This window comes from Mus musculus, chromosome 1, assembly GCF_000001635.26.
Source record: "Mus musculus strain C57BL/6J chromosome 1, GRCm38.p6 C57BL/6J".
NCBI classification, from domain to species: domain Eukaryota; kingdom Metazoa; phylum Chordata; class Mammalia; order Rodentia; family Muridae; genus Mus; species Mus musculus.
The window spans coordinates 92,751,839-92,766,578 of NC_000067.6; the positions used below are offsets into that span (position 1 = coordinate 92,751,839).

Consider the following 14,740-nt stretch of genomic DNA (forward strand, 5'->3'; position numbering starts at 1 on the left):
CTGGAGGCAAGATGGCAGTGGGCCGTGTGGCACACAGGCCCTAGCAAGGTCTCTGTACAGAGGAAGACACCACCAAGGAGGGTCACCCACAGGACAGACTTGGGGAAACAGATGCAGAGCTGTCACAGGGAGGAGCGAGGCCACACTGGTGTGTGTTTGGGGGGTGGGGAGGGGAATCAGGCAGCCCTGATGTGGAAGCTTGGGACCTTCCAATGACCCCAATGACTCACACCCTCAGTTCTGAAGACACAACTTCCCAGCTGCCTCGGGGCGGGGAAGGAGGGACTTTGGGAATCTATGGCTGCCTGAAAAGCTATAAAACTGGCTTCAGGGTAGAGAGAACGGGGAAGAGAGGGGCTTCCAGAGGTCTGGTCCTTGCTTTGGCCCTCCTATAGGCAGCAGAGGCACCAGAGAAATGAGCATTCCACCGGCTGGCCAGGCTCTATGACTGCATGGACACTCTGGAAATAAGCTTTGTCTGAAAAGGACTGGAAAGGCGCTGGCCCCTGAGAGACCTCAAACATCTACGACGGAGTGAAAACCAACAGAGCCATAAAGGGAGAAAGCCCAGGAGACAGTCGAGATTCCAGGAGAAAAATGACGACGCTGCTCCCTGTTTCTGCTACGGTTAAACTCAGCTGGGTCCCCTGAAAGGCAAAAGTTTACTTCCCAAATTAGGGCCGTCTCTGTGGAAAACAGGACTGAAACTACACCTTGATGGCGGAGTATAAACAATGAAGCCATCAGAAGGTGGAAGAGGAGAAGGCCACGGAGGGGATCCTGGGGTTACAACGCCACGGGCCGGCCACGGAGAGATGGTGTGTGTTAGGAGAAACAAGGAAGCTGTGTGAGATGCCCACTATGTGAAGTGTCTGCTAGGTGAGGTGATCAGTGTTTGAAGTGGCATCCTGTGAGGTACTCGCTGTGTGACGTGCTTGCTGTGTGAGATGCTCCCTGCAAGAGATGTCTGCTATGTGAGGGACTCCCTATGAATATGCTCCTTGTAGAAGGTGCTCCTTGCGTGAGATACTCCCTGGGAGAGATGTCTGTTATGTGAGGTACTCCCCATGAATGTTCTCCCTGTAGGAAGTGCTCCCCATAGGAGATGCTACCTTTGTGAAGCATTTGCCGCTACAAAGGTTGAAAGGGTAATTATAACTGATCTGATCACACTGGAAGGAGAGAAAAGAGAGGGGCGGGGAGGGTAACGGAGGTCAGCCCTCACCCCTCACCCCTTACTGTTGGTGACCTGATCATCATAACAGAAAGGCTCGTGGAATTAGTTGTCATAGGAAACACTTTCTAGTGGGTATTTCTATGCTGGGGACTTAGGCTCTTAAGGCTCACATGTGACAGGGCATGGAATGCAGAAGGGTAAAGAGAAGCTGAAACATGATGTGGCTAGTACACATACCACTGCAGAATGCATGGGTATCCTATGTAGGGAGGCAAGGACTCGACCTGGGGCAGCACAGGTGGGCCACCGAGTGTGAACTGTGTCAGGGGTGAGCAGTATACTATGTAAAACAGCCCCTCTGGGGTCACAGAAATTCCCAACTTTATGCATCAGCAACCAACACTCAACCACTTCCCCAGGGCTCTCGGCATCACAGCCTGCCCGGGGACAGTGTGGCCTGGAAAGCCAAGCCTTGCAGGAGCAGTTCCTTGGGTCCCGCTGGTCTCTGCTCTTGAGAGTTGCAGCAGGAAGGATGCTGGGAGAACCACCACTGTGCTTGCCCGACCGACACCCACTACCCACCCGGGACCCTGCCACCCTCCCATAGCACTCTGTCAGAACGGCCGATTACCAAGAGCTCAGATCTCCTGCTGGCCACTGCCCAGCCACTAACACCTCAAAGCCTCCACAAGACACAAGCAATTCTGTCCTGCTCCCATGTCTCCTCTTGACAGCTGGTCTCTGTCAATGTGATGACCCCTCTCTGTCTTGCTGGCCTCCTGGCTGGTATCCTAATTTCATTTCTGATGCCATGATTTAAAAAAAAAAAAAAAACCAGCCTGAGAAAAAGAAGCAACTTAGGGAAGGAAGGTTTAGTTTAGGTCACAGTTCCATGTTCAGCACCATGGGAAAATCAAGACAGGAACTTGACGCAGCTAATCACATCCGCAATTATGAGCACCAGGAAAATGAAGGCATGTTTGCCTACTGTTCCGTTTGCCTCCTGTAGTCCTATACAGTTCAGGACCCCAAACCAAGGAATGGTACCACCCACTTTTAAGATGGGGTTTCCCACAGCAATTAGCATAATCAAAATAATCTCCCACAGACATGGCCACGGGCCAACCTGATCCAGACAATCGCTTGCTGAGGCTGTCTTCCCAGGACAGTCTACATTGTGTCGATTTGACACATAAAACTAACCACAGCTGGAGAAGCCCTGAGAGACCAGGCAGGGGCCAACCCCCAAAGTCTACTAAGACTATTCCTTTTGGAAGCCCAATTTCCCAGACCAGAGACTTTCAGACCCAAGGAGCTCAGAATTTCAAGAAGCACCAAACGCAAATGTGTGATAGGGCGGTGTCTACCCCCAGTCCCATCTCTCCGACCATGAGCAGAGGTCACTGGCATAGACTGGTCTGTGCCCAAGTGAGGGGCTCTTTTCTGTCTCTCTGCCATTTACAAGCCAAAGAAAGTACCCTGTCCTCTGCCTCGTCTGAGATCCAGAATCTCTACCAGAAGTCTGCCGAGAGTGTGAAAGGGCATCTACCATCCTGGGGTTTGTTGTGCTGGGGATGGACCAGGATAGACTTTCTGGGGGAACTTTGCCCAGCATGGTGATGCCAGTCTCCCTCCGTGTCTGCTCACAGTTGGGCAGAATGTCAGTTGTATCTCATGCATAGACATAAAGAGACTCACTTCTGGGTGCCTTTTCCACTCAGCAGGTGTGTCTTGGTCATAGTTTCAAGGTCTGCATAGGTGCTATCTTCTTTCCTAAACTAAATGGCCCTCACGGTGTCTCTTAGTTGACAGCTCAGTCCCATCTTGGTTGCACCGGCCTGTCTCCACACGCTTCCTTTCCGCCCGGCCGGGATCCAGCCCCATTATCGCTGAGAGCGGGTTCTCTGGATGCTGTAGCTTCTCTGTCCCTGCTACTTGGGCCTTCTCCACCATGCTCTCTGACTGCATGCTGGCATCTGACAGCACAGCAGCAGTTGTCACCGTGCCTAAAGGCAGTCAAGCTCCGGCCCTCCCCCACTAAAGCCAATGATAATTAATTCCATCCCAGGCCCCAGCCTCGATGCAGGTGACCCAGCAGAAGCCGGGATCCAGCTGACACAGGAGAATGTCTCTGGCTCAGGTTAGAGTTCGAAAACATGAACTTCTTTCCTCTGTATCTCTTTCCATACTTGGTTTAGAACAGGCTGGCCAAGTGCCCAATGCCATCAGCAGGCTCATCGTGCACGGAAGGACTTAACCCTAAGGCTGCCGCAGATGTAAGGAAATCAAGCTGTGTGTGTTAAGAGGCTGTTCATGGAGCGTGTGCCTAGGAGGGATTTCACAAGCAACGCTCTGCTCTCCACTTCCACAACTGGCCAACTGCCATCCCAACCACATGGCCCCTGTGATGTGGAACGGTGCCTCCTCTACTACCACAATTCCGCTTGGTAACAGAGGCCTTTTCTAGTCATGATCTGAGTCTCCCCATCACTAGTGGCAGCTGACTTCCTGAAAGAGTCTTTGCTTGTTTTTAAGAGCACTTCGAAGAAGCCTGTGGCAGAAGGCAGTAAGGACGGTTCTTCATGTGATGGCCTTGCTGATTTCCAGGGTCTGGTCATAAGCCACGTGTGTTCTGGCTTGGGACTTAGGGGATGAAACCCCTTGGTATGGACTCAAGGCAGGGGCAGGGACGGCACACAAGAGGGAGTGTCTTAGAACCCAGCAGGGGCTTGTAATGAATGTTTCTGCATCTTCACTTTCAAATGTTGCTCTTAATTCTATGACATTTTTACCTTTTTGTTCAGAAGGTAAAAGCAGAGATTTGGACATGGATAAATCCAGCAGTGAGAAGCAGTTAATATGGAAAGGCACACTGAAGTAGGGCATCTAGTGAGGGAAGCGGCTTTTGCAGGGTCTTGGTCCTCTCAGCCCTTTTGCAAGAGTTTGAAGGTTTGCTTTTTTACTTAAAAGCTGTGGCTAGTGCCTTTTTCCCCCTCACTTGCAAAGATCCTATGTGCTTGACTGAGGAAAACCAGAAGATGCAGATAAGCCAAAAGAACAACATCTTCCTCCGAGCAACTCCATCTGCCACAGGTGTCCCTGTCAGCACCTCGGTCACGAGCCTTCCTGGAGAGCTTGCTTACACAAGTCCACGAGAAGGAAATGCTTCATAGCCTTGGCCTTGGCCAGGTTCCTCAACAGCTGAACCAAGTTGTGATCCCCAGCAAAACATACCTCCCTATTCTGGCTCTTTCTATTATTTGGGTAGCAGGCCATTGCTTTAGAGAAGAGCTGGCATCCCATCCTGTGTGTCAGTTTCCAAGGCTGCCCCAGCAACTGCCTCAAACTGGGGGCTTCTGCCACATTCTAACAGCCATAAATCTGAAGTCTGCTGTGTCCACAGCTGGGCTTCCTCCAGAGGCTGCAGGAAAGTGACATCTCTTCTTGCCTCTTTCTGCTTCTCATGACTCCAGCAGTCCTTGCCCTCTGTGGCTTTGATGTGTCCTCTAATCTGCATGTATGTCCCCTCTCAAATCTGACTGAGGGTGATGCTTGCTGAAAATCTGAGGACCAAGCTGGGAGCTCATCACCTATGAATTCTGGACTGAAGGTTCAAGATAGTCTGACGACAAGTTAGTGGGTACCACTGGGCACCAGAGTTGGGTGTACCTCCTTTTCTGTGACCCAGGTGCCATCATTACCAGATGTCCCCTGACAAGACCACAATGCCCATGGATCAGTAAAGGGTATGGAGATGACCCACTCCGGAGATGGTTTCAGAGAACATCATATGCTTTATTGCACATGGACAACTAACTAACTGGACCACCCAGAGCTCTCAGAAACTAAACCACCAACCAAAGAGTACACATGGAGGGCTCCATGGCTCCAGATACATACGTAGTAGAGGATGGCCTTGTCTGACATGAATGGGAGGGAAGGCCCTTGGTCCTGTGGAGGCTTGAAACCCCAGCCAGCGTAGGAGGATGCAGTAAGGTGAGAGTGGGTGAGTGAGTGGAGGAACACCCTCATAGAGGCAAAGGGGAGGGGGGAGAGGGCAGATTGAGATGGGGGGGATTGTGGAGGGGTAACCAGGAAGAGGGATATCATTTAAAATGTAAACAAAGTGATTAATAAAACAAAATAGTAGAAGCCTATTGACTGATTGGTTAGCACGTAACCTCAGATTGGACAGTGGGTGCCCATACCACCAGGATCTCTATGCAGGAGAAGCACTTAACCAGTGACACAGAGCACGCAGACTGGCCACTGGCTTCCCACGCTACCTCAGAATTCAGAAGTCTGACTTCCGGGAATAGTCAGGAGCAGCTTCTTCTTTGTAAGCACAGTGTGCCAAGTGGGCTGGCAGCCAGGTCACGCCTGCATTTTCTCCTACACCCAAGGATGAAGATGGCCTCACAAACTGGTCTCCATGTTTGATACATTCTCAGGCCTTATTGTTGGAGATCGTTTTGACCTCCCATGTGTCCGTGGGTTCTTGGTTTCATTTGGGGAATTCCTAGGAAGAGGTGATTTATCTGTATCCGTTGTCTGTCGGTCCTTGGTGGTTCAGGCTGCACAAGTGAGTGTTGACTTGCATAAGCAAGGTGAGGAGCCATCCTGCCCTGACATTTGCACTCAGTGGAGCCAGCTGCCATTTTACAAAGTGAAGTTGCTGGAAGCCACTGTTTGTCACTTAGAGCAGGGCACAGCCTGACCTCTACAGTGACAATGGGTCACAAGTGGGGTCACAACCCTTACAGAGGAGGTCTGGAGAGCCCTTTCAGCAAGCAAGGGTTCAGTGAGGGACTCCCTGAGAGGATCAGGTGCTCACTGGACACTGACTACCAATTTCCTTGATTACCATATTTGCCGCTGTTGTCCTGTAGCAGGTTGAATTGACAAAGACTATCCTGACCACCTCACCCATGTATCTCTGTATGTCTCCAAGGCTCACTTTACAAGGACATTGTCATTAAGATTTTCTCCCTAACCCATGTGACTTACATCTCTGTGGACTCTCAATGAAGTCACAGCAACAGATTCGGGCTCAGAACTTCAACTCACAGTATTGGATGCAGAGATAATCACTTCCGGTCAACCTTGCCCATCCACTGTCGCCAGCATGATTTGGGTCTTTGAGGTTAAATCAAAGCTGCCTTTAGCCATGCTGTTACATAAGAAACCTCATCACTGAGGTTGTTTAAGTCTGGAACATCCCTCTACAGTGTTTAGATGCAGATCCCCCAGCTGCTAGTGAGAATGAGAGGCTGTGGGGTGAGCCTTCAGGAGGTGGGACCATGAAAGCAGTCACTAGGGAAGGCCTTCGAAGGTCACACCTGAGCCCTGCCACCCTCTCTAGGCCCCCCCTGCCATGAACTAAACTACTTAATACACTGGGCCGTGATGGACTGAAATCCCTTGAGACCATGAGCTAAATATGAATTGTCTCTGTCAGGAAGTGTGGTCTCGGTGATACAAAAGTAATTTAGTCAGAGTGTCATGGCTTCATCTCAGCTCTCTTAGCATGGCTGTCATGGAATAACTAACCTCAAACACAGTCATGGGTCCTGGGGTTTGTGTGATCAGCAGACAACAGGAAGCCATGAGGACATGAGACAGAAGACATGGGAACAGAGTCAGTGACATCCAGCCTTTTCCTCCTGTGACGTGTTGGTCTGTAGCATTCATTTTGGCAAAATTGGTATAGGGACTGTTGGTCTGCCTGTGAGAGAATGTGGCTCCCACCTCCTGTCTGGATGGTTGGAGAATCAGAACTCAACCAAGACCTCAGCAAAACCACTTAAGGAACACAGGAGAGTTGGTCTTTTATGTGGTCTCTGTTGTTGGTTCAGTCTCCTTACACATAGAGCAGGGATGAGAGGTGACCAGAACAGAAAGCCTGCTTCATCTTGAGCGCCAAGCTTCAGGAACCCTGACACTTCCTGTATGGATACCTGTGTGGAGATTAAAGCTAGAAAAGATGACAACCTCGTCTCCTACATCTCCCTACTAAGAGCCCCACAGCCTTGGAACTAAGGCCATCCTGCCCCACATCTGCCTATACAGTCATCTGAGGGACACCTACAACCACCTCTTTGGCTACTTTTAAGAAAAGACCAGTGTGCTGGATGCCCTTCTGCCTGGCTTCCTACTCACACCTATAACCAAGCCCAACTCGTTGAAATTGTGATGTTTTTTTCTTTGGGCTTTTATTTTTGCCCCTTTGGAGTTTTTAAAAGACTTCAAGGTGAGAGATGCCTATCTTGAATGCTGGGACTTTGATGTTCTTCAGTTCTGCACCCTCTTCACCATCCTCCTCTGTTCACCTACAGCTCAAACCAAGAAGAAGGATGGAGCACATTGTGAGATGCTGTATAGCAACCTGGAAACAAGACTGGAACACAAGGATTGTTCAGCCTGACTGCTTTGTGACACCACACACACACACACACACACACACACACACACACACACACTCCAGGTTCACTCCTGGGGACCCTAGAAGACTCAATCTATATCCTAGGTATCCAGAGGGGTTGAGGAAAAAGTGTGAAAGGGGTAACACAGATGGGGACTGCTGTGGCTTGCTGGGAAGGACTGGGATAGCCACTGGCCATAGAAGGTGGGGAAGGGCTGGGGGCTGGAACGTCATAGCAGAACCAGCTGCACCACTCTTGCTGATTTATTCTGTGTCCCTCCAAGGTTGACATGGCCACACTGTCAAACAGACTGACACTACAGAACCAGCAGTGCTGCCAACCAGGGTTACATGAGACCTAGCATGCTAATGACAGGCCAGGCCACAGAGGTTTAACATGAAAGCCAGCTCAAGGACACACATGAATATTGACAATATTGGAAATTAAGGACTTATTCTCTTGAGCCTAGGCACGAAGCAGGATTCCTCCTTGGGTCTATGATCCTAGAAAAGTCATGAAAACAGGAAGGGACAGGTGGCATATGCTAGGCAGAGCCCCAAACAAAAAGAGAGTCTAAAACTTTCCAGAGAACAGATCACACACACACACACACACACACACACACACACACACACACACCACACATATATACATACATACACACTTATACAAATATACACATACACACATACAAATATACATATACACATATACACACATACATACGTACAAACACATATACATACACACACATACCACACACACATATATATACACACATATACATACACACATATACAAATATACACATGCACACATACAAATACACATATACATACATACATATGTACAAACACATACACACAGACACACACACATTTGCACCACCATCAAACCTCTCCTAAATAATCTTGATCCTTGTCCTAGATATTATCGAACCTACACCTGAGATTCAGCACTACTCTCCCGCAGAGGGTCTCAGTGGATGAAGAGGGCTTGAGAGAAAGGGCCGTCATTGAGCCAGGGAGACTTTGACTTAGAGTGGGCTGCTGCTTCTCTGTCAAGTTTGTGTGGGCTCTAAGGTGTTCTATCATGAGAATGGTGTGGATGTTCTACTGTTGCTTTGGGAGAGGGGGTGTTGCTGTTTTTGTTGTTGGTTATTTGTTTTTATCTCTTCCTCTTGGTTTAAGTGGATATTACCATACAAAATACAGATTGGTGACCAGCACGCCCCTGGAAGTTCCCTCCCCACCGCACTGTGATAGGAGACAGACATCCTACACATTGTACACCTTGGAAGAAGAGGACAGGTGTGTGGTAAGCCGCAGGTCCTCAGGGTCAGGGATCTGAGGACCCATTGTCTCTTGTTCCCATGAGAGCTCATATTTTCTATTTTAATCCTAGAGGAAGAATGTGCTGAAATAACACCTGTCAAGTGGCAGAAGAAAAATCTCGCTGAACTGAGAATATTGTACCCAGGTGGACTCCAGACTGTAGGCCAGGAGCGTCAGTAACCCAGCCCTGAGAATCAGCCACTCTGCAGAGGACATGGCCTGAGAAGCCTCTCTCCTGATAACTTTCTTGTAGAAATTGCTGCTGTCCTTTGCCAACTTTCAAATTCAGTTTCGTCTTCTTACTGTGGAGTCATGAGTCCTTGGCTTATCTACTTTGTCTTCTCAATTATATCTTGTAAAAATGAAAGAGTGTATGTAGTACAACGGAAAGACAGGAGCTTGGACACAGCCTGGGGGAGGAATGGTGACATTACCAACCTCAGCGGAACTGTAGCCCAGCCAGCAGGCCCATGGGCTGCAGAAATGTCAAAGGTCACAGAATGGATGGGACTTCAGAGTAAAGCTTTTGTTGGGGATTACTGACCAACTCACTGAGTGACAGATACAGACCGTGCAGGACAGGTCATCAAGGTCCCAAAAGGCAAATAACTACCAGACCTTAAAGGAAATTACACTATGGTACCTAGGACATTGGTATAACAGAGCTTTAACTGAGGAAGAAAGTAAAATATTGTGTGTGTGTTTGTGTGTGTGTGTGTGTTCAAAGGTAAATAATATTCACAGAGTCATAATTGGTAAGCACTCTGGTTTTGCTGTTGTTGGTTTGTCTTAAAGTTTGGATCTGAAATTTCTTCCTTATAGGTTGAGGTACGGAGGGGATTAGTCTGAAACTAGTGCATCCTACCAACGAGAGGCAACTGGGTATGACCTCATCAAGGAATTATTCCATTGTTCCATTGATTGGGCTGTTGGGAGGCCTTGGTAACCCTGGAACAAGGGGCCAGGAGGGAAGAAGGGTGACCAGGAACATGCCTTTGAGAGATGTGCCTTGTCACTGACGTTTTCTGGTCTTTTGGCTTTCCTGTCAACCTGAGGTGAGAAGCCCTGAACTCGGCCCAAAGAAACAGATCAGCCTACCATGGACAGAAGTCCCTGAAATCCAGAAATCTCTGGACCAAATCAATTTGTTCTTCTTAGTCATTTATGTCAAATACTTTGTCCCCTTAAAATCTTAGGCATATGACTGAGAAATAAAGCAAAGGAGACTAGAACCTGATTTCAGAGCAGAAGCCACGCTCTGCCTGTGGGTGTCAGTCAGGGATCTTAAGAGAACAGAACACATACAAGGAATTAAACAGGTTTTATCACACTGGCTTACACATCAGAGTAGTCAAGCAATGGCTGTCTGGCACAGGAGAGGCCAAAACTGATGAGATGCTCAGTCTGTGAGGCTGGGTGCTTCACGGAGGCTCGAGGCTTTAATGCCAACCTGGCATTAAAGGCCTTGAAGATTCCTAGAAAACCACTAGTCTTTGGTCCACTTTGAAAGACTGAAGAAGCTGGCTTTGTGTCACTTAAGGAATCAGTAGCAGAAGCAACAGAGTAGACGAACTTGCCAGTAAGAGTGAAAGCAGAGCAAGCCCAAAAAGCAAAAGTCCCTGCCTTCTTGCTTGTCCTCCTATCTGAGATGATACCTGAAAAAGCTGCCCACACTTAGCCTGGATCTTCCCACTTCAATAAGAGGTGTGAAGACAGACCCCATAGACATGCCCACAGGCCAACCTAGTCTAGACTGTCCTTTATTGAGACTCTCTTCCCCCCATATTCCTGGTTGTGTCCAATTGACAATTAAAAGTAACTCCCCATCAATAGTGGTGGCGACAGAGGTCAGGCAGAGGAATGTAAAGAGAATCAAGGACAAGGCAGGAGGAAGGTCTTTGTTCCAACACAGGTAGCTGAAGAAAGGCTGCAGAATAGAGGCAGTCAAAGAAAGCCCTGAGCACAGGACACCAAGACCACAGAACACCCAGGCAGAAAAAGCTCCAAGGTTACCCAGTATCTGAAGGGCTAGGGGATGTTAAGTCTCCTGCCACTGTAGGGTGGTGACAGTGGGTGATAGTGGGTCATGACAGTAAGGGAATCATCCCAAATTCACATGGAAACCCAGGGACCATTGCCTGACAAGCCAGAGCCAGAAGATGTCAATCAAATAACAAATTAAGCTGCAAGGCTAAGGGATCGGTAGCCATGGTCAGCTCCATCCCTCACCCAGTGCATTTTAGTGATGATGACATGTTGAGCTAACTGGAAACGTGGTTAATGTATTCTTACAACAGTAGAGTTTTTTAAAAAAAAGTTTAGTGTATTTGCTGTGTCTATCTATGTATTTCTGTGTGTCTGTCTCTGTGTACATGTGTTTGTGTGTGTATTTCTGTGTGTCTGTCTGTCTCTGTGTATATGTGTATGTGTTTGTATGTGTGTTTGTGTATGTGTTTGTGTGTGTATTTGTGTGTGTGCTTTTCTGTCTCTCTCTGTGTGTATGTATGTGTATTTGTGTGGTTGTGTGTGCTGCATGTGTTTGTGGATGCCTGTGGAGGTCAGAGAGCAGCATGTGAGAGTTTCTTCCTTTTACCATATGAGTTCTGGGCATCAAAGTCTAGTCTTTAGGCTTGGAGGCAATGCTTTTACCCACTGAGCCATCTCACTGGCTTTAACAGGAAGAAATGATGCACACACACACACATACACACACACACACAAAACCAAAAATATAAAAATTCACAAAGAAAGAAATGCAAATAGCCATTAGTCATGTTTTACAGTGCTCAAATTCCATGGAATATAAAGAAAAACGTGTAAGAGCTTGCCTATAAAACTGGCTGAGACTGTGGAGATGAAATTTGCCGCTAGAGAGCCCGGAATGAACCATGGGTAGCATGTCACCACTGGAGGGCAAATCAATACAGAATGTCTGGAAAGCAAGTTGACACACAATACACATTGTCAATTGTTTATATTGACACTTCTCTTCTAGACACTTAGAGTGCAAAGATGCATTGAGCTATGTGTGACACGCCAAACACTGTCCTGCTGACTGCACATCCCCCATCTTGACAACTTAAACAAAGCCAGGCAGGCACAACTGGGCATCAATGCAAACTCAGGCCACTGGAAATGAATGCAAGGACCAGAAAGGCTCTAAGCTGAGTCAAGCAATAGCAGCTGAGCTATGCCTGGCTTTGCTATTGCTTACACTGTGATTTCCTTACTTTTGGCCATTCCTTGGGGGATCAAATTTTCAGAACAGTTTTGAAAGAACACAGCTGAGTAGTTCACACAATGTAGCTAACAGTGAAATCTTCCTTCAAAGCTGGTGAGTTGACAAGGCAGTGTCACTGTGAATAGCCACAGTGCAGGTCACATCCTGATGCTGCACCAGACATGGTCAGGTAACCTGTAGCTATCCATGCAGGTTAGCCATGATTCAGTCCCTTAGAGGAGTTAGCATAAGCTATTCCTTACATGGGTGGTCTGTGGCTGCTTTTCTGATGTGATGTTCAATCCTGACCTGCCTGCATTTCATGATGTCTGACCAATAGACACATCTGAGATCTCACTGCTCCTGTCAATCCACCAAGAGTGCTTGGTTACATTGTGATAGCCCAACACCCAGACCAGATTGTTCCTCACAGTCAAGATTAAAGTCCTCCTCGCTCCCATTCATTCACCAGGAGTCAACCAAAAATCTGGTCCCCACCATGGTCCCTCAGCACAAAGATGGGAAGCCATATCTGCAGAAGCAGGCTGAGTAGGAAGGGAAATGGAGCCAGGCGTGGTGGCACACGCCTTTAATCCCAGCACTCGGGAGGCAGAGACAGGTGGATTTCTGAGTTTGAGGCCAGCCTGATCTACAAAGTGAGTTCCAGGACAGCCAGAGCTATACAGAGAAACCCTGTCTCAAAAAACAAAACAAAACAAAACAAAACAAAACAAAACGGAAGGGAAATGGTCCTGGCTGGCTGGCACTGGCTCTTAAACTTTCCTCAGAGATGACCATGCTGCCCTCTGCTCATGTCCTTTTGGCCAAGACAGTGGAGTGATATGGAACAGTCCTCTGGGGCACCTATGGCTGACCCTGTTATTTCTTCTTCACCCACAGTCTTCTAGAAAACTACAGGATGCTATTGTGAGCGTCACTCCACGAAATACTGACAGACTGGCTATACAGTCAGGCTCTGTCACAGTCTGCACTTGTGATGAGTCCAGCCACAGTTTGGAACAACAATTGCTGTGCCCTGTGGTGGATGCCTCAGAGAAGCTGTTTCGGGATTCCTCGGCAAGTGAGGCACATATTGACTATTTGGAGTACCCCCAACTTTCGACTGCTCCATCCTTCACTCTCTGTCACATATCCCTGAGTGCTTTGTCCCTGAGAGTGCCTGCCACCTAGAACTCTGTGTTTCATGCCTTGGGCCATTGATTTGCTTGCTAGGTTCTGTTTGACCTCAGGGACACATCATGTCACTGATGCTATTTTCATCCTTCGCCGTGTAATTGCACCTAGGAGTCCTGTCAGTCAAATGCCCAGGTGTCACTTCATGACACCCACTATGCTCCAACAAATCCAGGGCAGGGACATGAAGCTGGTATATCTGTGGTGCAGAAAAAAGACTTGGGAAAAATGCACTGGAGGGTGTCTTGTGAAGTACAGAGAAGGTGCGAGTGTCATCTCTGATCACTCCAGATAAATCCACTAGTGTAACATCGAAGGGAAGGACAAAAGGGTGGGGCAGGATCCTCAATGACAGGAGAACCAAAACAAAGAGAAAGTCAATTTCTGCAGGAGACAGGGAGACTGGGGTAAATTTGGAGTGAGTGGCAGGTAGGAGCTAGAAGAGAACCAGGCTGCTACATGCCTCCAGGCACCAGAGGGGTTTGGAGACCTCAGGTAGGCTGGGTCATCCTGTCACACAAAGCAGAGAGTACACACAGCACCCTGGCCCCCTGTCCTCCCTCACTGCCCTGACACTGGGCCAAAGAACTGCTGTCTAGAAACACTGGCAAAAGGGGTCAGGAGAGTTTCTTAGCACAGCCTGCACACAGCCCCAACTGTGTCATGCTGACAACAGGTGTCTTTAGTAAAAGACTTTATGTGAAGACCACACACCAATTTCAAATAAGTCTACATAGCTATATCGAGTGGCTGACTTCCTCCACCATACCCTCCCTATTTATCTATGACACACGGGCCCTCACAAAAACCAACTTACAGCTTTTCCTGCATCTGGAAGGCTAGCAGTTCAGGGTAGGTACCTGCCAAGTGCCCTGTAAATGACTATTCTCCCTGACAAGAAAACTGGGTCCCCTTGCTCAGCCTCATCTGTAGTGTTACAAAGTGAGACATTCCTGGGTCATCATGTTTAAAATCATGGGACCGCCCTGGATGACTGGAAACACTAAAAGGGACAGTTTGGAATTACGGTGGAAGTCACATGTGCTCCTTGCTTCCAAGTAGCAAGCATTGTTCAGAACATGACAAAGGCTGTCAGGACTTAGAGCAGAGGGATCAGAGGGGCTGAGGACCAGTGAGAAACCAGGTCAAGGTAGGATGGGTCATTATCCTTGATGTATACCCATGTGAACGTCAGGCTAGAGGGTTGAGAGCCCCCAGTGCATGGCCATGTCTTCATCCCAGCCTGAAGCGGGGGGGGGGGGCGGGGGGAGACCCTTGCCTGGAATAAAGGCCTTTGCAGTTACTTGGAGGTCTGCTTGCTTGTGTTTAGCATCAGCCATCCCTCAGGAGGAACTGTCTTCGCAGACACACAGTCACAAAGGAGCTCTCTGGG

At 48.4% G+C, this 14,740-nt stretch overlaps 1 long non-coding RNA gene across 3 annotated transcripts; it reads left to right on the top strand.

Moving 5' to 3' along the window:
• The first annotated feature begins 305 nt into the window (after positions 1–305).
• Gm36102 lies at positions 306–9,300 on the top strand. 3 transcript variants are annotated; one of them, XR_387275.3, is made up of 3 exons: positions 306–879; positions 8,790–8,916; positions 9,004–9,300. It is a non-coding gene; the product is annotated as a predicted gene, 36102 (long non-coding RNA). The 3 variants fall into 3 exon arrangements; XR_387276.4 differs by lacking the exon at positions 306–879 and having other exon boundaries at positions 8,663–8,909; XR_878407.3 differs by lacking the exon at positions 306–879 and having other exon boundaries at positions 8,664–8,916.
• Positions 9,301–14,740: the final 5,440 nt, after the last annotated feature.